Source organism: Tamandua tetradactyla, chromosome 6 (assembly GCF_023851605.1).
Source record: "Tamandua tetradactyla isolate mTamTet1 chromosome 6, mTamTet1.pri, whole genome shotgun sequence".
NCBI classification, from domain to species: Eukaryota; Metazoa; Chordata; class Mammalia; order Pilosa; family Myrmecophagidae; genus Tamandua; species Tamandua tetradactyla.
In genome coordinates, this window is record NC_135332.1 from 114,121,001 (window position 1) to 114,147,817 (window position 26,817).

The 26,817-nt window shown below is 35.0% G+C and overlaps 1 protein-coding gene across 4 annotated transcripts in view; it reads right to left on the minus strand.

The window, feature by feature from the left end:
• NCOA2 (nuclear receptor coactivator 2) overlaps positions 1-26,817 on the minus strand; it is a 331,589-nt gene that overhangs the window by 158,408 nt on the left and 146,364 nt on the right. Inside the window, exon 1 of one of the 4 annotated variants that reach the window (XM_077166968.1) lies at positions 15,589-20,449. The exons of the other annotated variants lie outside the window; for them this stretch is intronic. The gene's annotated coding sequence lies outside the window, so the exon portion shown is untranslated. Of the gene's footprint in view, positions 1-15,588; positions 20,450-26,817 lie in introns of those variants that run through there. 4 annotated transcript variants of the gene reach the window in all.

Here is a 26,817-nt window from a genome sequence, read left to right on the forward strand (position 1 = left end):
TGAAGAACTAAAACTCTCACTGCTTGCAAATGATATGATACTGTATGTCAGAAGCCCCAAAAAATCCACAGCAAAACTACTAGAGCTAATAAATGAGTACAGCAAGGTGACAGGTTACAAGGTCAACATTCAAAAATCTGTAGTGTTTCTGCACACTAGTAATGAACAATTTGAGGGGGAAATCAAGAAAAAAACCCATTTACAACTACAACCAATAGAATAAAATATTTAGGAAGCAATTTAACTAAAGAGACAAAAGACCTATACAGAGAAAACTATAAGAAACTGCTAAAAGAAATCACAGAAGACCTAAGTAAATGGAAGAGCACACCGTGTTCATAGATTGGAAGACTAAATATAGTTAAGATGTCACTCCTACTTAAATTGATTTACAGATTCAATGCAATACCAATTAAAATCCCAAAAACTTACTTTTCAGAAATAGAAAAACCAATATCAAATATATCTGGAAGAGCAGGGTGCCCCAAATAGCTAAAAGTATCCTGAGAAAGAAAAATAAAGTCGGAGGTCTCACGCTACCTGACTTTAAGGTATATTAGGAAGCTACAGTGGTCAAAACAGCATGGTACTGGCAAAAGGATAGATATACTTACCAATGGAATTGAAGAGAGTGTTCAGATAAAGATCTTCTCATCTATGGACAATTGATCTTTGATAAGGCAGTCAAGCCAACTCACCTGGGACAGAACAGTCTCTTCAATAAATGGGGCCTAGAGAACTGGATATCCACATGCAAAAGAATGAAAGAGGATCCATAGCTCACATCCTATTCAAAAATTAACTCAAAATGGATCAAAGACCTAAACATTAAATCTAAGACCATCAAACTGTTAGAAGAAAATGTAGGGAAATATCTTATAAATCTTATAATAGAAGGTAGTTTCCTAGACCTTACACCCAAAGCACGAGCACTGAATAAATAAATAAATAAATAAATAAATAAATAAATAAATGGGAACTCCTCAAAATTAAACACTTTTGCACATCAAAGAACTTCGTCAAGAAAGTAAAAAGACAGCCTACACAATGGGAGACAATATTTAGAAACAATAAATCTGATAAAGGTCTAATATCCAGAATATATGAAGAGACTGTTCAACTCAACAACAAAAAGACAGACAACCCAATTACAAAATGGGCAAAAGACTTGAATAGACACTTCTCAGAAGAGGAAACACAAATGGCCAAAAGGCATATGAAAAAATCCTCAAATTCCTTGGCTATTACGGAAATGCAAATCAAAACCACAATGAGATATTATCTCACAACCACCAAAATGGCCATTATCAATAAAACAGAAAACGACAAGCACTGGAGAGGATGTGGAGAAACAGGCACACTTATCCACTGTTGGTGGGAATGTCAAATGGTACAACCGCTGTGGAAGGCAGTTTGGCGGTTCCTCAGGAAGCTAAGTATTGAATTGCCATATGATCCAGCAATATCATTGCTAGGTATCTACTCAGAGGACATGAGGCCAAGAACACAAATGGACATTTCCACATCAATGTTTATAGCAGCATTATTTACAATTGCCAAGAGATGGAAACAGCCAAAATGTCCATCATCAGACAAGTGGCTAAACAAGCTGTCGTAAACAATGGAATATTATGCAGTGTAAAACAGAATAAAGTTATGAAGTATGTAACAACATGGATGGACCTTAAGGACATTATTTTGAGTGAGATTAGCCAGAAAGAAAAAAGGACAAATATTGTACAGTCTCACGGATGTGAACTACCGTTAGTGAATGAACTTGGGAGAATTTCAGTTAAGAACAGGGACCATTAGGGGATAGAAATAGGGTAGATATTGGGTAATTGGAACTGAAGGGATACAGATTGTGCAACGGGACTGACTGTAAAAATTCAGAAATGGATAGCACAATACTATCTAACTGTAACACAATAATGTTAGAACACTGAATGAAGCTGAATGTGAGAATGATAGAAGGGGGAGGCCTGGGGGCACAAATGAAATCAGAAGGAAAGATAGACAATAAAGACTGAAATGGTATAATCTAGGAATGCCTAAAATGTATAAGGATATTGACTAAATTTGCAAATCTAAAAATGTTTCTGCATGAGGAAGAACAAAAGAATGTTAATAATGCAGGGTGGTTAAAATAGATGGTAATTCATACTTTAAAACTTTAACTTATGTGTGAGACTAAAGCAAAAAATGTTTATTTGGTACAAAATTTATATTTTTGACTAGTGCATTTTCTAATATAACTTATGTGGACAGCTTAACTGAACACCATAAGTACATGGAACCTTGAGTAGGGCATGAGATTTTGTAGGTTTGTCCAGAGTGATGCCTTGATAAATCCCAGAAGGTTTTGAACAGTGAATAAAAAAGTATTTGCAAAGTCCCTTGGGGGAATGGTGAGAAAGGGGAAAATTCAACTTCCCCAAGAGGAGAATTCTTGATATTCTCACAAGCAGTGGGGACAACCAAAGCAATAGGCTGAGTCCCCAGTCTTGGGGTTTGTTCATATGAAACTTAACCCCACAAAGGACACGCTAAGCCTACTTAAAATTCAGCCTAAGAGTCACCCCCAAGAGAACCTCTTTTGTTGCTCAGATGTGGTCTCTCTTTCTCAGTCAACACGACAAGCAAAGTCACTGCCCTCCCTCTTTCTACTTGGGACATGACTCCCAGGGGTGTGGATCTTCCTGGCAAAGTGGGACAGGAATCCTAGAATGAGCTAGGACTCATCAAGGGATTGAGAAAAACTTCTCGACCAAAATGGGGAAGAGAGAAATGTGACAAAATAAAATGTCAATGGCTGAGAGATTCCAAACAGTCAAGAGGTTATCCTAACGCATTAAATAGATATCACCTTTTTAGTTAAGGAGTAACAGAAAGGTTGGAGGGAATTGCCTGAAAATGTAGAGCCGTGTTCCAGTAGCCAAGTTTCCTAAAGATGACTGTACAATGATACAGTTTTCGCAATGTGACCGTGTGATTGTTAAAATCTTGTCTCTGATGCTTCTTTTATCTACCTTATGGACAGATGAGCAAAACATACGGATTAAAAATAAATAAATAATAGGGAGAACAAATGTTAAAATAAATGTAGAAGATTGAAATGTTAGTGATCAATGAAAGGGAGGGGTAAAGTGTATGGCGTATATGAATGTTTTTCTTTCTTTTTCTGAATTGATGCAAATGTTCTAAGAAATGACCATGATGATGAATATACAACTATGTGATTTAAAAAAAAAAAAAAAGAATTCCTTCAACTTTTGCTCTTTCTGCTAAGTGATCAATCCTCCATCCACCCCTAGAGACAGTTATTATTCTCATGTATCAGTGAAAGAACCAACAAAATCTTATGATAGATAGTTGCTAAATAGATGAAAGGAAAATTAAGTATATAAATGAGCTTGAGGTGGGCCACAGTGCTCATCAGGCAGAGTTCTCACCTGCCATGCTGGAGATCCGGGTTTGATTCCCGGTGCATGCCCATGCAAAAAAAAAAAAGAATAAGCCAACATGTAAAGGACTACACCAAAAGGGGGGAAAGGAAATTAAAGACAAATAATAAACCTCTACCTATACTTTACCTTACCACTCATTCCCAAGGATTCAATAACAATTTATTGGGCTAAGCTTTTTCTCCTATGAATACTGAGAAGACTGACATCACCTAGGAATAACTATTCTGTTAACCATTACAGTTTGACAAAGTACAAAGGATACCTATCTAAAATACTATGTAGATGACAACTCCTCTCTAGAGAACTTTGCATGGATGTAAAATGATTTATAACAAATCTTAAGAAAATGCTTTACACATCAGAGATGTCCTCAACGTCTGAAAACATTTGGATTCTCTATGATTTTTATACCTGAAAGCTACAGCACAGCGATGCAGTGAGCAAAAGACCTTGGAACCAAGCTGGTCTCCGTAGGCCAAAAAAGGGAGAGGCAGTAAGGTAAGAAAATATTTAACATACTTCTCTTAGATCCCCATAACTACAAGACCTCCCCCCAAAACTAATCTCATGGCAATTAACAGTTCATGTCTTGTACCAATCTCTGTTTTCCCTATTAATGCTCTCCTCCAATACAGCGTATTTCTGCATTAGCTGAGTTAATTTTCAGGGATTTATGTTTACTTTAAATGTAAATGAAACACCATTTAAATGACGCTTTAGTCTTAACATAGTTGTAATGGAATGGAAGTAAGGTTCATTAAAAGTACAAATATTAAAAAGCAAAATCATTTCAATCTCACTTGTGAGAATACTCTAGTATTCAAATAACAGCACCATTTGAATCCAGTATATAGAGTAATTAGAGCCCACACTCTAGAGCCAGATTGCCTAGATTCGGATCTCTCTCCACTATCTACTAGCTGTTACCTCGGACAAGTTATTCTTCTCTGTGTCTCAGTTTCCTCAACTGTAAAATAGGCATATGACAGCACAAACAGTGTGTTGTGACAACTAAGAAGATTAAAATATGTAAGGTCCTTAGAACAGTGCGGGCACATAGTAAGGGGTACATAAAGGTTTACTTTACAGATAAAAACAGTTAACACCATCGTGACTTGTGTCATGTCATTTTCCTCACAAAAACAGAGGGGAAAACTAAAGGCAAAGCCACAAAATAATATCTTTACTCTGATATCTGTTCTATAACTAATTGTGGTGTGCTTTGAAATTTATTGATTCTTTGTACATATCTTATTTTTCACAAAAAAATAAAATATTAAAAATATGATCTCTAGTGTGCATATAAATCTCAAAACTGTCCTCTTTTTTTCTTTTTAACGTCTTTTATTGTTAACTGTATCATATATACAAAGAAAAGGAAAAAAAAAAGTAGATACAGAACAGATTTCAGAGTTTGTTATGGGTTACCATTCCACTATTCTGCTCCACAACCCTGGAGGCTAGAAGAAATATAGTCTTTTTCTTTTTGTGGAAAATAACATATATACTAAAAAGCAATAATTTTCAAAGCATAGCACAACAATTAGTTGTAGGACATATTTTAGAGTTTGGTATGGGTTACAATTCTACCTTTTTTAGGTTTTTACTTCTAGCTGTTCTAAGATACCGGAGACTAAAAGAGATATCAATTTAAATATTCAGCAATCATACTCATTTGTTAAAACCTACCTTCTCTGTATAATCACCATCATCTTTGAATTTTCCCCCACTCTTTAGGGGTCAAAACTATCATTTAACTTATTACTAATTAGATTTGGGTTTTTCCTTATGCCCCAACCTCCCAAAGTAAAGAATATAGTAAGTGTGTTATGAAAGTACTTAAAATTGTAAAGGAGTAATGACATGATGTGCTAGGAAGAAAACATCACTATCAGAAACAAAAACTAGTTTTAGGGGACTGTAAATGATACTAAGGTAACAGGAACTGTCATGATACAAAAGTAATTGGGACTGACATAGATACAGACCAATTAAAACTATCACTCAAACCTGCTGATGTCAAAAGTCATCCACAGAGTCATCAATACTATCTCAAAAGTCACAGAAGTTTTCTACAAAGTTCCTTTTATCCATTTACAATTCCCATAAGATATATTTATTTATGCTTATTGAGGCTGGGTTCCAATGCCAGTTGGAAGTTTTCTTGTTAGATTAAATAACTTTTAGTCTCTGTTGTGCCATAGTGTTTCATAGATTGTCTAGTAATAATAGGTGATAAGTTAAAAACACCTTGAATAATTTTAAAATTCTGGAATCATTCAAAGGTCTTACATAAGGCAGCAAAACAAAATTAAAAAGCAAAGAAAGGAAAATAAAGACTTCTAATTTTTTATTTTTCAAAAATTTTAATATATGATACTTTGGGCTGAAACCAATATGTAATTCTGTATTATGACACAGCTTACTACTTATAAGAATATGAGAGATGCCTACAATTAAAAAATTCAGAATAATAAAAACCATAGTTATTTATTATCTGAATCAAGTCGTCTTCTGATGTAGGTAGACTAAGGTGCCTATTTTTCATTAAAGAAAATCTCATCAATTAACAAGATTAATGATTTATTAGATTATATTTGCTAAGATTTGCTTTGTAGATATTATAAGGAAAAAGAATCTCTTACACTTAGTATAATTAAAAATTACATTTGAGGGCAGTGCAACCATGGCTCAGCAGGCAGATTTTTTGCCTGCCATGCCGGAGACCTGGGTTCAATTCCCAGTGCCTGCCCATGCGAAAAAAAGGGTGGGGGGATTATGTTTGAGCTGCTCTTACCACCTTTTACTGTAAAAGATAGTAAGAATCAATTCTTCGCCAACTGTCTATATGCTGCATAAATTTATCAGGTAGGAACCCTGATAGATTCCTTACTTCCTCCACTTTCTTTCTTTTTTATTTTATTTTTTAATTTGTTTTAAACATAATATACAAACATGAACAGTCTTACCATATGATCATCATATGATCATTCCATTCTTGGTATATAGTCAGTAACTCCCAATATCATCACATAGTTGTATGTTCATCACTATGATCATTTCTTAGAACATTTGAATCAATTCAGAAAAAGAAATAAAAAGGAAAAAACTCATATATACCATACTCCTTACCCCTCCCTCTCATTGATTGCCAGTATTTCCATCTACCCAATATATTTTAGTCTTTGCTTCTCCTATTTTTTTTCTATTTCTCTTATCACTCCCTTTCATTGATCACTAGCATTTCAATCGACTAAATTTATTTTCACATTTGTTCCCCTTATTATTTATTTTTAAGCCATTTGCTTTACTCATTTATCACTTCTCAACTTTCAATTTCAAAAGGAAAATATTCAATTTAGTTCACTTTTTTAAGTCATATATGATTTGGAAACACATACCCATGTACACTCACCAACTTTTGTTTTCTTTTTAAATTGAGCACATCTGTTCTAGAAAAGTTAAATCATAAATTAACAAAGTACATAATATGTAATAGTTTATCATTTTCAGAGAAAGCTCATGGTTACCTTTCACCAATCCCAAATTTTTAGATAACTATACTTTCCAAGGTTAAAAGAAAGGGACAGGCTGCTAAGAGAATTAATAGCATTAGAATGAGAAAAAGTGGACAAGCACAGTCTGAAGATTAACTCAACATCATTTAGCTCTCTGCAGAGAGTAGCATAAGGATGTAATAAAATCCAAGAAAGTTAGGTACTATAATAACAGAAAAAAATCATTCATTCAAGGCCTCAGTCAAAAAAAGAAAGTTTTATCTATCACCTAATCAATAGTGAAATAATTTCAAATTTCACTGCAAAGCTCTATTTTGAGTTTGGACTTACAAAAAGATATTGAAAAAAAATAAACACAGATACAAATAAAAAAGCTTATATTTATTTCTTAATGTCTGAGATTTGCATCAGACTCTTTTTCTGAATTTGAGAAAATGCTTACGAAAATATTTCCTAAAATAAGCATGAAACTGTTTTGGCCACAAAAGGAAACTCCAAGTAAACCTTCCATCAATAAATAAATACAAAAGATATATGGACCATGAAGGAATCTATTTGGGTCGAGTGGTATTTATTTGTTCCTGAGAACACTATCACCGCCTGACTGTCATGCTCAGTTCTCCTTTCAACAACACACACACACATCCAGTCCTCAAGCACACAGAATTCCACGAATATCACCAAATATTAAGTCAGAGCACTTCTGAAACACACCTTGTTATTGTCCACAGCCTCTGCGGTTCAAATCAGATTTCGGTAGCTTCTCTCTATCTTCAGTCAGTGATGTAAATAAAAATACATCACTCTTAAACAAAACAAAACCCTCCCACCATTAACAATAAATTTATTGCCTCTGAGATAAAACTTCTCTATTAACCCAAACTAACATTGAGTCTTGATATAAACCTAAGCACATACTGAGCATCCCGCTGCTTATCTTCTCTATCATTTATTTCTGGCGATAGCTGACAAACTAGCCACACAAATCCTGTTTTAGCTGCTGATCAGACAGATCCCCCTTTGACAATCCAGCATGGTGGAACACTCGAAAATTCCTCTTGCTCCTATTCTATTCTATTGCTTGTTCTAAAAAGCGGTTTTCTTTTCATTGAGATAATAGCTTTTCTACAGTCACATGACCGAGAAGCTATATTGGCAGAGCTTTATGATAACAGACTAAGCCTCTGCCCCTCCTGCTATTAAGGGGATGTCTTTTACTCCCCCTCTTCCTCATGCTTTTTCACAGTGTCAGACTCAGAGTGTCTCTCTCTCATACACACGTGTGCACTGTACACACACTCAAACATGTCTAAAATTATTTTTTGAAATTACCATAATAAATTAAAAGGCATACCCTAAACTGAAAATACAATTTCTGGATCTGCTGCTAAAAATAACCACTCAAAGCAAACATTCTCATGCACAATCTTCCTTTCACTAGGATGCAGCACACTGGCCATGAAGGCTTTCCTCTAAACTTCAATATGAAGTGGGACAGTGAATAAGAAATGTGTACTCTCTTGATCCTACTTTTGAGCTTTGCCTCAATGATATAAATCTGGCATAATGAACACTTTGGAGTCATTATACCTAGCCACATGTGAATTAATTCTCTGTATTGTATAAAACCATGCAGCACACTTTTTATTAAAACATACTCTTATTAGGAATATATTCTCATTAAGTAATTTATTTCTAAGATGAAAAATAATCCCATGGCTAAAAAAAGCCCACAAAAGAAATAATGTGTGAGACAGTGTTTTTTAAATGTCTCCCATAATAGCCTGAAGCATTAGTCAAAAATCATCAGCAGCCTACATTGAATGTCTACTTCATTTTTTGGTTATGGTTTGTTGTATATTAAAAACTGTCTTTCATTCGAACACATATTTGTACACCAATTATGAGAGCAGCATTATTCACAGTAGTCAGAAGATGGAAGCATCCCAAGAGTATACGAGCAGATGAATGGATAGACAAAACATAGTATATTCATGCCACAGAATATTATTCAGCTGTAAAAAGGAATGAAGTACCAATATATGTACAGCATGGACGGACCTTGAAGACCTCCTGTTGAGAGAAATAAGTCAGGCACAAAAGCACACAAATTACATGATTCCATTTATGTGAAATACTTAGAATATGCAAATTTAGAGTCAGAAAGTAGATTACAGGGTACCAGGAACTTGAGGCATGGGCAGTGGTGGTGGTTATTGCTTAAAAAGTACAGTTTCTCTCTGGAGTGATGAAAAAGTTTTGGTAATGAATAGTGGTGCAATATTGTGAATTTAATTAATTCTATTGAACTGTATCCATGAAAGGGATTAAAATGCAAAATTGTTATGCATGCATTAACAAAAAAAAATTTTGAAAAGAACAAAAATTGCTTTTCATCCACCAAGCAAGCAACTGTGGACAGAAACATAACTGTATGAAGTTGCAAAGAAGTTGAAGGTAGACAGAAAGGGTAAGAAGGGACCCCAGAAGGAAACCATGCTTAAGTACAAACAGAATGAGAGCACCATCTTCTATGAGAATAAACAAAAGACAGAATCATGTTCACCTGAAATTAACAGATTAAGTTGTATTTAACATTTTTTGTTATAATCATTACATCGATTTCCTTATTTCTAAAATAGAAAACATAGTAGATTTTTTAAAAGAATAATTATTTTAATATCAGGAGATACAGTTTTCCTCTTACAAAATCATTTTATAAAACTACATTATTCAAGAGGAAAGCAGGTCAAAGTTAACGTTTTTTAATATAGGAAAACCAAGAATTGTTACAAAAACAACTACATTGCAGAAAAGGAAAAGGATTATTACTATAAACATTATCTATATGAAAAACTCTAATTTGACCATTCTAATTTAAAAAACTTTTAGTTTACTCTAAATATATTACCCATTCAACATATGACTAACTCATCAAGTGGAGTGAGGCTTGGTACTTACTATATTTCACTGAAAGCAACCATGGTCACTATGGAAGAAATGCTACCAAATGGCTGAGCTTAAAAAGATACTATTGGGCAGGCCACGGCTGCTCAGCAGGTAGAGTTCTTGCCTGCTATGCTGGAGACCTGGGTTCGATTCCCGGTGCCCACCCATGCAATCAATCAATCAATCAATCAATCAATAAAAGATTATGCTGGTGGACATAATCTTTCATAAAGACCTGGGCAAAGAAATTCAATTAGAAAATAAAATGTTTCTGAAACAAAGAAAATGAATTTAAATTATTGGTACATGACACCAGCTCATAACAAAAAGCGAAACCACAATTCTGAATTTTAAAAATAACTAAATCAATTTTTAAATAAGCTTCAAAAAGTTATCATGAATTAACAGCTACCTAAAATTTTCATTATACACCCAAAACTCACTAAAATTAATAATCAGCTCAGGGTACCATATGAAATCAATGCAACTGAAAGTGGATATAAGAGAAAACTACTTGTAAAACAGTAGAATAAAACTGCAGGCGGGGAGCAGTTTTGTGAAATTCATATAACAAAGTCTGTCCTCTTTCTGCGTGCAAAATCATTAAATCTTTGGTTATCTTATTACAGGTAATTTCTATATTGGCTGGATGAGGTCTCTAAGACTAACTCTACAATTAACACCATGTATACTTTATTAGCTAAAATGAAGCTTTTATAAATCACTTCTTAGCCAATTCATGGACAACAGCAAAATGCTGTGTATCTTCTGATCAAATCAATTTGCAATATTGCAAAGTAATTATCTCTTGCCAAATACTTCTAAGTAAAATATCTTTGATCCACATTCCATGCTTATGCTTCAGAATACACTGCTGTTAGCAAATCTGTCTCTCTGTCATACTGTCTGCTGGCAAAAAAATCAGTAAAACTGTTAATTCCCTTCCGGAGTTCAGAGAAGGCAGATAAAAGTAGATTTTATCACTAGCAATTGTAAACTTTTTTCCTCACCAAGGAAGTAGTATTTACAGTGAAATTAGACTAGACAATTTATAAAGTTGCTTTTAGCTTTAACATTTTATGATTATATGTAATTGTGGTTCATTTCTTCATTCAAAGGATTGGTGAGGAGCAAAACAAAGATTCAGTAGAGTAATGTTTTCATTGTTAAACCAAGATACAGTTTACATGCAGGGCCCATAAAGGTTTAAACCATATACCTCAGGCTTCCCAATGTGTTAAAGCTCAGGGAGCAGATTATATTTTTGCTAGAATCAGATTCATTACCTAAACCAGGCCTCTGAGACTGGCATTTTTCCTTAATAAAAATCTCTGACAGGATGGATGAACAACTAGCATCGCAAAATCTGGGTGCTAAAAAAAGAATGTAAGAGCCATCTGGTTTTGGCTTGGATAACTCCATGGTCTCTATTTAACACTTTTTTCAAGTACCTAACTTAAGAATTATTTATATAATAATTGAGAAGAAAACCTCCTCCTCAATTGTTATTAAAAGGTATCCCCAAAGGTAACCAAATATAGAGACTAAATCATACTGCTTCTTTGAGGATTCAGGAAAAAAATGGAGAAGATGTAGCATGTTCCTTGACTGTGACCGGCTACCGGTGCTTAAATACTTTCTAGCCACCCTTAACTTTCGTGGATTAACCAGATTTGCTCTTCTGGCTCTTCTATTCCCTGGATGTCCAAAGTATGAATCCTCTCAAAGAGAGCCAAGGGAAAGCAACAAACCCACACATTAGAAGACTGGAAGACCCTGGTACACTGTTCTCATTGTATTACAAAGGAACAATACACAGGTAATATCACAGTGAGGCTTTTATGTTTTTTTTCTTGACAACCTGTTTTAACTAAGATCTTAAAGTTTCCCTTTATTCACAAATTTGGCTATATAAATAGAATCATCAAGGTTAGGCAAAACGCTACTCTTTGTGGAGATGCTATATTCTGCGACAAATGATTAATTATTCATCTATCCCAAATTTCCCCAAGCACAAGAAGTACTTGTGACAAAAGGTGCTAGGAAACATGTGTTTTATATTTGTCTATAAGACTGCATCTCTCTCAGCATATCACTACTTCTTAGTACCCAGAACAGAACCAATTCTGACTCAACTTCAAGTGTCATCTGTTAAACGCTTTTGAAGGCTTAATATTTTTTTCACCTTCCCTCATCCAACCCCTTCTGCTTTCTCTTTGTCCACTTTTTCCTTGAAAATATTGAACTGTTAAGATTATTTAACCTTTAGGAGAGAGTAGTAATAATAGCAGTCAAAGTAGTACTCACGGGAAAAGAGAAAATATCATTAAAGAAAACAGAATCCTGCCTGAAAGCCCCCAGGCCACAAATGTTGTTTAAGGTAACGTTTTCTCCACTTTTGATACCTGAGCTGATGTCTTTCAGTACTATTTTTCTCTTTTTCATTTTTTAACTCTAGATTAATTCATTTCATTCAACAAACATTAATTCAGTACTCATGGCATGTAAGACATCTGGTCAAATACTGGGGATACGAAGATGAACTGGACAAAATCCCTGCTTTCCATGGATACATAATCAAAGAGAGCAAATAGAAAAAAGTAAGCAAAACTTATAAAACGTGATCAGAAAGGCCATCTCAAGGTCTGAGTTGTTACGGAAGCAAAGAAGAATGCTTAACTTTGAAAGAGAAGGTCCAAAAACACCTCAGAGAACAGAAAGTCAAGCAGGAATGCATCAACTATGTGAGGGCAGGCATAACACAGGTGCAAAAGCAGGGAGGCATGAGAACCACAGAATTCCCCGTGATCACAGCACAAGGGCACCTAAAAGAAGGTGGTTGGAGAAGAGGCTCCAGGGGTGGGTAGGATGAGCAACTCAGGAAGGGTTCTGAGCAGAATAACATCTTCTAATTTTTAAACCAAGTTTACCCTGGGTATGGACTTCAAGAAATAATGCTATCGTTATGGAAAATAGTTAAGAAGCTGTAGCAATAGTGTTACTATTGCTTTTAATACTAGTACTATGCTAGTATTAGTGAGAAATAATGAGAAAATATGTAAGCTAAGATACTAACCTTAAAAACATCTAATACATACTTTAGCTGGGAAATGTCAAAAATGTCTTCCTTTTTGAAGCCTTGCTTTATATTTTTAACATTCTCATTACTACTTCAGTGAAAGTATATTCTCTGTCAGGTGCCAAAATAGAAAAACCTGACTCTGGTTCACAAGAAGAAAACAAAACAAAATAGAAGAAATGCCTTTAGACCTCAGCAGCTAACCTGAGGGGTTATTTCAGGACTCTAAGAAGATACATCAAAGGACAACACTCTCTCACACACACATAGACAAATGTCCCTTAAGGAATGAGACGTCTATTCTGTTCTATAATGATCATAACCTCCAAATCTCTTACAGCCACCTGCTGTGTGTCCAAGGTTTCAGGTGACTTGCACTGATTTATCACTAGGCCCGTAAGTGGAATTATTTCAGAATTTAGTAGCACTTTCAGTTAAACTTACAAAAAAGATCAACTAAGCGAGAGGAACTCAATGAAAAGATTACAGAGCAAAATAACTTTTTTTCAGAAGTGAGAGAACTAAAAATAATTTGGCTCTATAAGTTTTTCCTTAAGCAAACAAGGAAAAACATAGAAAGTAACTCTCTATAACCCAAACTAAAGACAAGTTCGAATTTATTTTTATTTTACTATGGAATAAAGTAATAGATGTACTACTAATTCAAAGTCAAAAATATTCAAACACCTAATGAAATTTTGAGTCTCTTCTGGATGAATCCTATCATCAAAACCCACTGAGTTCAGCCCATGTCCAACCCTGGTATTGTTATCACTCCCTCTTCCCTTGCACAGCAGAGGCTGCTAATTAATCACTTCTGAGCCTGGATGCGCCTCCCAATTCATTTCAGCACAGCACTCTAGGCAATCCCTATAATCAATAGGCGGTGGCACAAGAGATAAAGTCTGCTTGCCATCCCAGCACTAAGATGAGAATAAGGGAAAGGAGATTTGGGGTTGCCATAATAAAACACAGAGAGGATCCAGTAAAACCTCTATTATAATAGAAAGAAGATACCACTTCAATACAACATATTTTGTAACACTTACTTTTACATAAATGGAACTGGAATCTGATTATCTGAAGCAGTTATTTTATTTTATAAACCTGTTTCAGACATTAGTAAAGATCCAGCTAAATCCTCAGTGATGTAATAGAAAGTCTCCTTGGTTCTTCATATTTAGAGGTTCTATCCCTGACATGATTGAAAAACTGAGGGATGCAAATAGGGATATGTTCTTGGAGTTTTGTTAGAAAAATTATTTGCTAGTTGAAGAAAACTTTCCCCAGCAAGAAAGGTAGGTTTCTAGATTGGCCAGCTACTGAACACCTGTTCCTCCAATTTTGCTGCTTCCACCCAGGTTTCTACCTCAACCAAGTCCCCAACTGTTCCTAGAAACCAGGTGGCAGAATAGGACGGGAGGGAAATGGAGGGAGATTTGCAAGTGACTATACCAAAAACTTTTTAGACAACCTGCCATTGCTACTGAATGGACTGTAACCAAAATGGGGGCCAATGTGTAGCTTTTTCATTACTGTACACGGAAGATTCACAACCACAGCTACTTTACTCAGTCAAATCAAACCATAAAGGAGTAATTTTTAAATTTTTTTCCTTTTAAACATGGGAAACTTCATTATAAAGACACCCTACTCTTTATAAATAAGGCATCCTGATCAGATTATAACAGGTTAAAACCATTAAGCAGACTAAATTGAGCTTTTAAAAAGCAATAAAGATGCTTTTAATTTTTTTAAGCAAACACATTTAGTGCTTACCATGTACCACATACTTATGTAAGCTTTTAACTGATACTAACATCTATTTTCCTCACAATAGCCCTATAGGGCTGGTATTGTTATTTTTTCCAAATCACAGATGAAGAAACCAAGGCACAGAGAGGCCAAGTAAAGCTATTAAGTAAGAGGGTCAGAATTTGAATTCATGTGGTCAAGTTCCAGAGTTTGTGTCTTAACCACTACACAAAAAGAGTAAGAGGGTACTCGTGTTTATTGAACACAAGTACGCAAGCACTTATGTTACTAGGTCCATTTGCAGATGCCATCTCACTGGTCCCTCAAAAATACCATATAAGTTTGGCTTAATCTTCCCCCCTTTTAGAAAAGAGAAAACAGTTTCAGTGAGGTTAAGTAACTTCCTCAAGGTTACATAACAGAAAGATAGCAAAACACCAGTTACTTTTCAGATTCATGCTACTATACCAGCCACTGACATGTGTTATTCCTTTTGTACTCTCCATAGCCCTATGGCTATAAGAACCAGCTTATCCCCATTTTCAAGTGAAGGGGAAGCAAGGCAAACAGAGGTTTGGCAGCTTAATTAGGCCAAATTATTAAGAACAGAAATTTAAACTCAGATTAGTTGGTTCCCAAATCCTTGATGCTCTAAATAAAAATTTACATAACATCTACGATATGTAGGACATTATTATGGTTACAAAAATAGTTTTGCTTTATTCAAGAGGTTTATAATATAATGTGGGAGAAATGACAGCTATGCAAACCCTTATAATTTCCATACCTTCATTCAAAAAATATTCATTGAGGTACTTACTATGTGTCAGGCATTGTTCTAGGCCATGTGGATCTACTAGTGAATCAAACAGATAAAAACTTTTCTTTCCTGGCCTGACAACCTAGAGGACAATAACAAGATAAATGAAGAAAAGATATAGTGTATAAGACAGTGAAAACTGCTAAGAAGAAAAAAGAGCAGGTTGTTGAAATTTCTGTTAGGGAAAACAGAGACCCCCCTTCTTTGTTGGACTTCAGCCAAGCAGCACGGCTCCAATCACTGCGACAGCCAAAACTACCTTTCACTTTTCCAAATATGCCATAGGGTCACTGGGCCTCTTGAGAACCATAGATATATCATATTTTTCTCACCATTCCCTTAAGCCTTGTATAATTTGGCCTCTATCAGAACACTGAAATCCGGTCACCCTTTTCTCAGATCTCATTTTCATTCTACTTACTTTCGTTTTTTTCAACATTGACTATGTGACCCATCACTTCCCTTCTGAAATAATTCTGTTACTTGGTTTCCGTAACACTGTTTTGTCATCCTTCCTTTCTTATATTCCTGAACTATTTTTCCTGTGTTTGCTCCACTTTTCCATGCCACCAATCTCAAAATATGGGGATTTCCTGAATGGCACCCTTGCCTTCTTCTCACTGTCACTGCTTGCAAATCATACCTGCTGATATGCAGTTTCAAATATTGTATCTATAAAAATGAATCTCAATTTACACTTCTAGCCTCAAGATATCACCTTAGCTTCATGCCCAACTTCTAACCTCTTGTGAATATTTCTCCATGCTCTGTGTAAATAAGGAACTAAAATGAGTGAAAAAAGAACAAATTCACTGCGCCAGGTTCCTGACTTGAGTGTTAAACATAAGGCTTATTAGTCAGAGAGATAAATCAAATATAAAGTGAGAAGAAACTCTGACAGAAGACAAATACTCTATTTCAACACCTCTACTGGAAAATAAAGTTAGAATCTCAATACTTACTCCTTATTAAAACTTTCCAAAACAAAATCAAGTAAAGGTCAATTAGCTAGTTGCTTAGATAATGACAAAACATGAATATATGCTCACAGAGTGGAAATAAGTCTTAACATTTCAAAAATATTATTTCTTTGCCCTGTTACTTCCAATTAAGTTCCTTTGTTTGTTTGTTTGGGGGGGGGGGTGGCAGGCCAGCATTCTACCAATGAACCACCCAAGCACCCTACCCTAAAACAAAAAAATTGAATTTTTATTCTAATTCCTTTATTTTAAATTTTTTAATGTGAAATGAAACACACACACACACACACACACACACACACATATATATAGCAATACATTTCCAAGTACACTTTTTGTTTGTTGTTTTTCTACCAAGTACATTTTAACAAGCAGTTATAGAACAGATTTTAAAGTTTGGTATAGGTGACAGTTCCACGATTTTTTGTTTTTTTTCTTCTAGCTGCTCCAGGACACTGGAGACCAACAAAAATATCAATATAACGATTCAGCAGTCATACTCATTTGTTAAATCCTATGTTCTCTGTTATACTCCTCCTTCTCTTTAAATAACATAAATACACAAAAGTAATAAATTTCAAAATACATTGCAACAATTGGTTGTAGAACAGATTTCAGAGTTTGGAATGGGTTACAATTCTACAAGTTTAGGTTTTATTGCTAGCTGCTGAAAAGGAACTGGAGGCTAAAAGAAGTATCAGTATATTGATAAAGCACTCATATTCATTTGTTAAGCCCGACCTTTTCTGTATAAAACTCCACCATCTCCTCTGATCTTTCTTCCACTCTTCAGGGGTATTTGGGCTATGCCCATTCTATTTTTCCATGTTGGAAGGGGCTGTCGATAATATGGGACGGGGGATGGAATTTTATGTGTCTCCCTACATATATCAATACATACACATATACACACAGAGGCAGATACATATATCAATGAGAATTCTTTTCACAACATTTTTTGGGAGGTGGGAGGTAGAGGCATAGCACATGGGCCAGGAATCAAATCTGGGACTCCCGTATGGTGATGAGAATTCTACCACTGAGCAACTAGTGCACCCTGAGTTTTGATTCTAAATGAACAAGGTAGAGGTTACTAAGGAGTAAGGACTGCCTGTGCTTAGTGTTGTACTAGGTGCCACACCTAATTATTTGCTTTAAGTGGAATAATGAGGAATAAATCATTAATTTAACTAGTCAACTGCTAGTGTAAGTAGCATAAACACAATTATATAATCAACTAAAAAAAAATTACTGAGTAGTACATTAACACCCATCTCCCACTTTTAAGATATTAAAGGTCATCAACCTGCTTTTCCTTTAAAGCATAATTAATATCACTTATTCCTTAAAAAAGACCTCCTAATTAAGTTTTTGTCTTTCTAAATAATGATTAATAACTAAAAATATTTACAAAGAGCTTACAAAAAGAGACAGAGAAAAAGAAATCACAGTAGTTTTTAAAACATGAACTGGTGACTAAACAAAGCAGACATTTAACTGGAAAATGCGACACTATCTGGGTCTCCATGATAGGTGACGATAAAGTTAAAATAGCATATTACATAAAAGGTGACTCTTTAAAGCTATATATGATAGTATGCTTTTACAAAAAAAAGAAATGACAAAATCATGCACATATTCTAGCTCAGAGGAAGGGTGTTACATTTGACAAATAGTGAATCTGATGGTAATAAATAGGAAAAGCTTTAATTGATATTGAACATTATATTTTATATTACAATAATTTTAATAAAAAATTAGCAAACACCTCACACTTTAACACCTCTTAAACATCAAGGATTCAAATTAAAGTTTAAGAACAGCTGATATTTACTGAGTGTTTAGTATTTGCTAACCCTACAGTTAAAAGCACGTTACACACACTATCATTTCATTTAATCATCACGACTACCCCATGAGGTGAATATTTATATTATTCCCACTTTACAGAGCTTGGATTCAAAGTCAAGAGTATGAGATTTGGTTCTTTAACTTACACAGTATATACTGTAATTAACTGTCATGTAACTCCAGCAATCAAGCGCATTCACAGGGCAATTATCATGCCCAATCATTTGTCCATAAGGGAATGATCATTTTTATTATCAAATTTGTATACATTGAAGTACATTTACATGGAAGAGTGGGGGGAGGCAAATAAGTGATCATTGCCTCCTTATATGCAAAAAGGAAAGCAGGATTAATTTTACTGAAACCCCTTGAATGTTAGCCCAGAGAGGAGAGGCTGTGATTGCTGTGGGTGGGTTAGGGAGACACAGTCACCCATAGAGACAACTAGAGGCCTTTTAATATGTTGAAATTGCAAATTTTAAATAGCTTTATACAAGTTTGGAGAGGGAGACGGGAACAAGAGCTATTTAGCTCAAAAAGAAAATAAACTATAAATCAATATGAAAAATATAAACTAATACAAAAATGGGCAAAAGATATTAACATGCAATTTAGAAGAAAAAACAGAATGACCAATGACCAATGTGTAATCTCACTAGTAATTGGGAAATGCATAATAAAACTATAGCAAAACACTATTTTACACCCGTTACATTTCAAAAGTTAAATCTCAAAAAAAAAAAATTCTTGTAATACCAATGTCAACCTATACTGCAGGTTGCAATGGAAATTGTACAATAAATTGACAAAACTTAGTAAAGCTAAAAACCACATATCCTACAACCCATAATTACCCTTCTAGGTAATACCCTGGGGAAATTTTCCTATGTACACAAAGTGACAAGCACAAAAAACATCACTGCTGGACACCCACAGAGAACTACTTTTGTTGCTCAGATGTGGCGTCTCTCTCTCTAAGCCAATTCAGCAGGTAACTCACTCACTGCCCTCCCCACTATGTGGGACATGACTTCCAGGGGTATAAATCTCCCTGGCAACATGGAACAGAACTCACAGGATGAGCCAGGATCTGGCATCGTGGAATTGCGAACGCCTTGACCAAAACGGGTGTTCTAGCTTGCTAGCTGCCACAATGCAATATACCCGAAACAGAATTGCTTTTAAAAAGGGGAATTTAATCAGATGCTAGTTTACAGTTCCAAGGCCAAGATAATGTCTCAATTAAAACAAGTTTACAGAAATGTCCAATCTAAGGCATCCAGGGAAAGATACCTTGGTTCAAGAAGGTCAATAAAGTTTGGGGTTTCCCTCTCAAGTGAAAAGGCACATGGTGAACATAGAATTACTCTCTCATCTGGAAAGGCACATGGTGAACATGGCATCATCTGCTAGCTTCTTCTCCTGGCTTCCTGTCTCATGAAGCTCCCCAGGAGGCATTTTCCTTCTTCATCTCCAAAGGTCACTGGCTGGTGGACTCTGCTTCTCGTGGCTATGTCATTCTGCTCTGCTCTCTGAATCTCTTTCATTCTCCAAAATGTTTCCTCTTTTATAGGACTCCAGACACTTATCAAGACCCACCCAAACGGGTGGAAACATGTTGTCACCTAATCTACCTTATCACCACTCTTGATTAAATCACATCTCCAGGAAGATGATCTGATAACAGTTTCAAACATGCAGTATTGAATAGGGATTATTCTACCTTTATGAAATGGGATTTTGATTAAAACATTACTTTTCTAGGGTACATATATCCTTTCAGACCAGCACAATGGGGAAGAGAGAAATGAGACAAAATAAAGTTTCAGTGGCTGAGAGATCTCAGAGTCAAGAGGTCATTCTTATGCATTATATAGATATCCCTTTTTAGTTTATGGTGTATTGGAGTGGTTAGAGGAAGTTCTGAAACTGCTGAGCTGTGTTCCAGTAGCCTTGATTCTCGAAGGCGGTTATATAGGTTATATAACAATATAGCTTGTACAGTGTGACTATGCGATTATGAAAACCTCCTGTCTGATGCTCCTTTTATCTAGGGTATGGACAGATGAGTAAAAAATATGGATAAAAAGTAAATAAATAATAGAGGTTATAAGGGGTAAAATAAATTAGGTAAATTGAAATATTAGTGATCAATGAGAAGGATGGGTAAGGGATAGGAGATGTATGAGAGTTTTTTTTTTTATTTCTTTTTCTGGAGTGATGCAAATGTTCTAAAATGATTATGGTGATGAATATACAACTACATGATGATATTGTAAGCCACTGATTTTACACCATGTATGGACTGTGTGTATGTAAAGATTTGTCAATAAAACGATTTTTTGTATTTTATTTTTAATTAATTTATTTTTTATTTATGATATATAAACCGCATACAAACACATTCTTATCATATGATCATTCTGTTCTTGTTATATAAGCAATAACCCACACTATCATCACATAGTTGTATATTCATCATGATCATTTCTTGGAACATCAGCATCGATTCAGAAAAAGCAATAAAAAGAAAACAGAAAAAAATTCATACATACCATACCCCTTACCCATCCCCTTCACCGATCACCAGCATTTCAATCTACAAAGTTTATTTTAACATTTGTTCCCCCTATTATTTATTTATTTTTAATCCATGTTTTACTTGTCAATCAATAAGGTAGACAAAAGGAACATCAGACACAAGGCTCTCACAACCACACAGTTACAATGCGACAGCTACAGCCATGTCATCATACAATTATCTTCAAGAAACATGGCCACTGGAGCACAACTCCACATTTTCAGGCAGTTCCCTCCAGCCACTCCATTGCATCTTGGATAACAAGGTGATATCTATTTAATGCGTGAGAATAACCTCCAGGATAACCTCTCGACTCTGTTTGGAATCTCTCAGCCACTGACACTTTATTTTGTCTCATTTTGCTCTTCCCCCTTTTGGTCAAGAAGATTTTCTCAATCCCTCGATGCCAAGTTCCAGCTCATTCTAGGATTTCTGTCCCATGTTGCCAGGAAGGCCCACATCCCTGGGAGTCGTGTCCCATGTAGAGAGGGGGAGGGCAGTGAGTTTGCCTGCTGTGTCAGCTGAGAGAGGGAGGCCACATCTAAGCAACGGAAGATGTTCTCTTGGGGGGGTGACTCTTAGGCCTAATAATAACAATAATTTAAAAAATAAAACTCAATAAGAAAAAAAAATCACTGCTGGAATATATGTAATCACAAAAATTAGAAACAATCTAAATGTCCATCAGGAGGAAAATGGACATTTTGTGATATGTTCATATAATAGAATATTGCACAAAATTTGATTGACTTGAAACTAAATGGATATTATCTCAAAAAGCATGTTATATGAAAAAGGAACACTGTAGAACAATATGGATAGTATACTATTTAATTAAGCTTTAAAACATAGAAAAATAACATGAAAAATTACTAACAATTAAATACAAATAAAAGAAAAGATTTAAAAAACAAATAAACATGGGGTACAATAAATAACAAATTCTGGATAATGGTTACCACTGCGAAAAGAAGAGAATGGCACAAATGAGGGGATCCCAAAAGTAAGTGTTTTATATATATAAATATATATATATAGAGAGAGAGAGAGAGAGAGAGAGGTTTTAAAATTTAATTTGATCCTTTTTAATGAGTAATATATTTTTACCTTTTACTTTAATTTTACCAGTTTTGAATTTTTTTAATCGGTAAAGAACAAAGAGCTAAAACCCAGATTAAGAAAAGGACATGCATTGCAGTTCTCAACTAGAACACACTACAACATACTGGTTCTCAGATAACTTTAAGATTATTATTCTATTTAAAATCTTTTTTTGTTTGTTTTTTCCTTCTCCAAAACAATCAGTAGCTAGATTCTGACAAGCCACCTTCTTCATGTCAGAGACATTCAGTCTACCTGGAACCTACCCCATGGTTCTAAAACAACACATAGTCTCACTTTCCTCCTTGCCTCTTGTCTCCCTTCTCCATCTCACCTCAAATTCATCCTTTGTACCAAGAGCAAATTAGTCTACATAAAATTAGACTCCTCAGTGCTTGGAATTAAAATCTTTAATGGCAGACATAGCCTACAGAATAAAATAAAAACTTCTTAACCTAGCACTGAGCCTTGCAGCCTGGCTCAAAGTTGATACTCCTAACTGTGCCTTTTGCTTCTCTATACAAATGGCTCCCTCTGGCAAGCTGCTCCATTCAAAGCCTTGCTCAACTCCATCTCTTCCTCTTTAATAATATTGTGTCTTTGCCAAGAATGCCACCCTCTTCACCAACTCTTCTCTCCAGGTATCCAAAGCTTTGTTGTCCTCTAAACCTTGCCACAGTCCTACCTCCTCTATAAAGCTCTCCCTAACCAATTTATCTTAATTTGGACTTATTTATTCACTCATCCAATGAGTACTTACTGGACACCTACCACATAGGGAGACCATGCTCTGGGCACTCAGAAATGCCTATCTATGCCACATATGAATTAAACCCTGCTTCGGTCTTTTTATTTTTTATTTTTTTATACATACAATGGAGTATTTATTTAGCTGTAGAAAGAAATGAAGCTCTGATACATGCTACAACATGGATGAGCTTTAAAGACAGCAGGTTGAGCAAAATAAGCCAAACATAAAGGGCACACTTTATATGGTTTCATTTATATGAAATAATTAGAATATGCAATTTCATAGAGACACAAAGTAGGTTACAGGTTACCAGGGGTGGGGGGTGGTGGAATGGAAAGTTTTTGCTTAATAGGTACAGAGTTTTTGTTCGGGGTGATAAAAAAAATTTGGTATGCAATGATGGTGATGGTAGCACAACACTGCGAATGTAATTAGTATCACTGAACTGCATACTTGAAGGTAATTAAAATGGGAAATTGTGTTGTATATATGTTGCCACAATAAAAATTAGAAAACACAAGAGTGTTTGAGTGTGTGAGGTGGAGGTAGGGTGGAGGTCAAGAACTTTGGATCCCAGAGGTCTTGACAGGGAATAGTGGGACATGGGATCAAAGAGTGTTACCTGCTCAGAATTTGTAGCAGGGAATTTGAGGGAAGGCCATTTTTCTAAATGGAAATAACCCCAGAGTTCACTCTTCTCTCCAGGCTTCTGGGTTCCAACAACTTTTCCCAGGGCGATTCCTTTCTGCATCTCCAAAGGCCTGGGTTGAGCTGCGAGTGCTGAGATGAGGTATGCTGAGCTGCTTGGGCTGTGCTACGTTGAGCTCTCTCATTTAAGCACCAGCCAATTAAATCAAACATCATTCATTGCAGCAGCCACACCTCTTAGCGGACTGCAGATGTAATCAGGAACAGATGAGGTTCACATGCCATTGGCTCATATCCACAACAATAGATCTAGGTACCTTCACCTGGCCAAGTTGACAACTGAATCTAACTACCACACTCTTATTAGCCCAAAAGAATATGGGACATCTTTCCATTCATTTAGGTCTTTGATTTCTTCCAACAATGTTTTGTTTTCAGAATATGCATTTTATACTTGTTTTGTTAAATTTATCCTGAAGTCTTTTATTCTTTTTGATGCTATTGTAAATGGAATGGATTTCTTTTTTTTTTTAACTTTTTTTATTAATTAAAAAAAATTAACAAACAAAACATTAAGATATCATTCCATTCTACATATACAATCAGTAATTCTTAATATCATCACATAGTTGCATATTCGGTCTTTTTATTAATGTGCATGTTAACCTTAGTACAGTGTAAGCTTCTTAAGGGATTCATCTTATTCCATAAAGCAATTAAAACAGTACTTTGTAAGTGGTCAGGGTTCAACAAGTATTGCCAGGTTAAATCAACTTTAAAATAATACTGTGATATGGTATAATTTTTTAACCCCAAAGAATTCTTGGAGCTTTGAATGATACCAACATTTTCTTGTGATGTATATATTTATGCAACAAAAGCAATGGACTTGGAGTCAGAAGGTCTGTATTTGAACCTGGGCTCCACTTCTCACTACTTCTAGCCATATTACTTTCTTCTCTCTATACATTAATCTCCACATAAAATGTGAATATTTTACAGTATCTCAGAAGACTTTTAAGATTGTTACGAGGAACAGGTAAATTAGGAAGAGACCTATATTATTCTGCAAACAGAGTGTCTAGCACTATTCATTAGTCCAACACAGATGTGCTAGGCTAATTTCAACAAAATGATATTCTCATTTCCTAAAAGGAGAGTTTATAAAGATCTGTTTCCTTTCTGTTAGGTGTGAGCAATGATGTCTTTGACTAATGTATGTAAGAAAGGGGCCCAAAGAAATATTCAAAAAAGTATTTAAATAAAATATCTAAATAATAATCTCTAAGGTCATAAAATGACTATATTTTTAAAATGTATTAATTATCCTATTTATCACATAAAGTATAAACTGTAGGCATTTATAGTTCTGCTAAAGGACAATTTTGTAAAAAAAAAAGAATCAGCAAAATTAGTTAAAATACTAAAATTTTTACTTCCTTTAAAAAAAAACCATTCTCTTATTTGAATGATTTCCTGTTTTAATTAGGATGCATTGGAAATCATCAGTGATTGACCAGGTGGCCTACTTAAGTTTTTCAGAAGAATTATTAATACCTATCTCCATAAATAAATCCTTGCTACTCCTGCTAGGTAGAGCTGCCCATACAAGAAGCAGCTATTTTTGAAATCAGTTTCTACAATTGGAGTGTACCCTAGTGACCTTCATTTGAAGCTAGTTTCAAACCACTATTTGCTCTTTGATCTCATTATCTTAATATAGAAGGCCTGTCTCTCCTGATCAGCAGTGCCAGGAATCTCTCATTGTCTCTTAAGTTTCAGCTACTATGCCTATCTTGAGTCACCTGCAAAGTCAATTTCCAGTAGGCCATCTATCCTGTTTTATGCCCTCTAAATTTAATGATAATCAATCTGACAATAAACAGAAACTTTGACATTTAACAAACATTAAGATTTTTGTAGGTAAAATCTTACATTTGCCTTGCATGTTTTCCTCCTATATCACCTTTTCTATACCTAAATGCAAAATCTAGGTAACGAAGCATATAATGCTTAAAAATATGGGCTCTGGTGCCAGCTTAGCTCAAATCCTAATAGCATCACTTACTAGCTGTATTACCTTAGAATAACTATTTAACCTCTCCTTGCCTCAGGTTCATCTTCTATGAAATGGCAACAACCACTACCTTCAGACAGTCGTTAGGAGTATTAAATGAATTAGCACAAGTGAGGTCTGACGTGAATTCTGGACAAATTCTGTACTTTTAAAAGGAAGTAACACCAACTACTAAAGGAATAAGCAGGAATAAAAAATTGCCTGTCTCTAAGGTTGAATATTTATACATAGTTTTCCCTCGAGTTCGTAATTTCTGTGTGGAAAAAAAAATGTTCACCAGAAAAAAATGTTGAAAACAGGAAAAAGTAAAGGGGAAATTCCTATATTTCCACTGTTTGAAGATGCTACTTAACATTGCGATGTATTTGCTTCCAGGATTTCTTTGACAAAAACACATATATATTTTTTTTACTTAGTTGTATAAAGTTGTAACGAGCCCTTTCCAATTAGTTTTCCCCCCAAAAGTACTTTCCTTGTAATTACAGACTTTTAAAAATGTAATTTTTAATAATGCCATAATACTCCAAGTGGAGTTCTTAATTTTAAAAGCAATTTAGGCAGGACAATTACAACCATGCCACTGATTTATATCTTAATGCATAAATGCATTTCCCACAATACAATGCTAGTCAGAATATACATTCAAGGGCTTACTGATTATTAGTTTATAGTAAAACATTGGCAACATTTCAGTGTTTAGTATGACCAAAAAAAAAACAATTGTGGCACTCAAATGAAAAAGAGAAAAATGATGAACAGAGTTGTGGCTTCAATTTTTTTCTTTGGGGGTGGGTGGGAAGACATGACAAAAATTTTATCCGCAGGCTCAAATGAACACTGAATGTGTACATGATGAAATTGCAGAGGAAATACAGAATCACAGGCTTTATTGCTTGCTTTCATAACTGCAATGCTCCAGGTTAAGTATTACAATCATGAATACCAGAAAAAACTGAGCAAAATTTACAAACATTTCTCACATATTTTTGACAGAATAGGGTTACACTACATTAAAAAGCAGGGTACAAACTAACTCATATTTAAAAATAACCGATTTACTGTACTATGAATTTCACAATATTATTAGGAGAAATCAGTGGCAATGTCCTATCATGTCGAATTCATCAGTATCCAGTAGTCCTTTAAGGAATACCCCCTGTGGTGCTTTAGAGCTAGCTATACATACCCCTAGAAAAACATTTTCTTAAACTTAATCCATTCCTGCGGGTGTGAATCCATT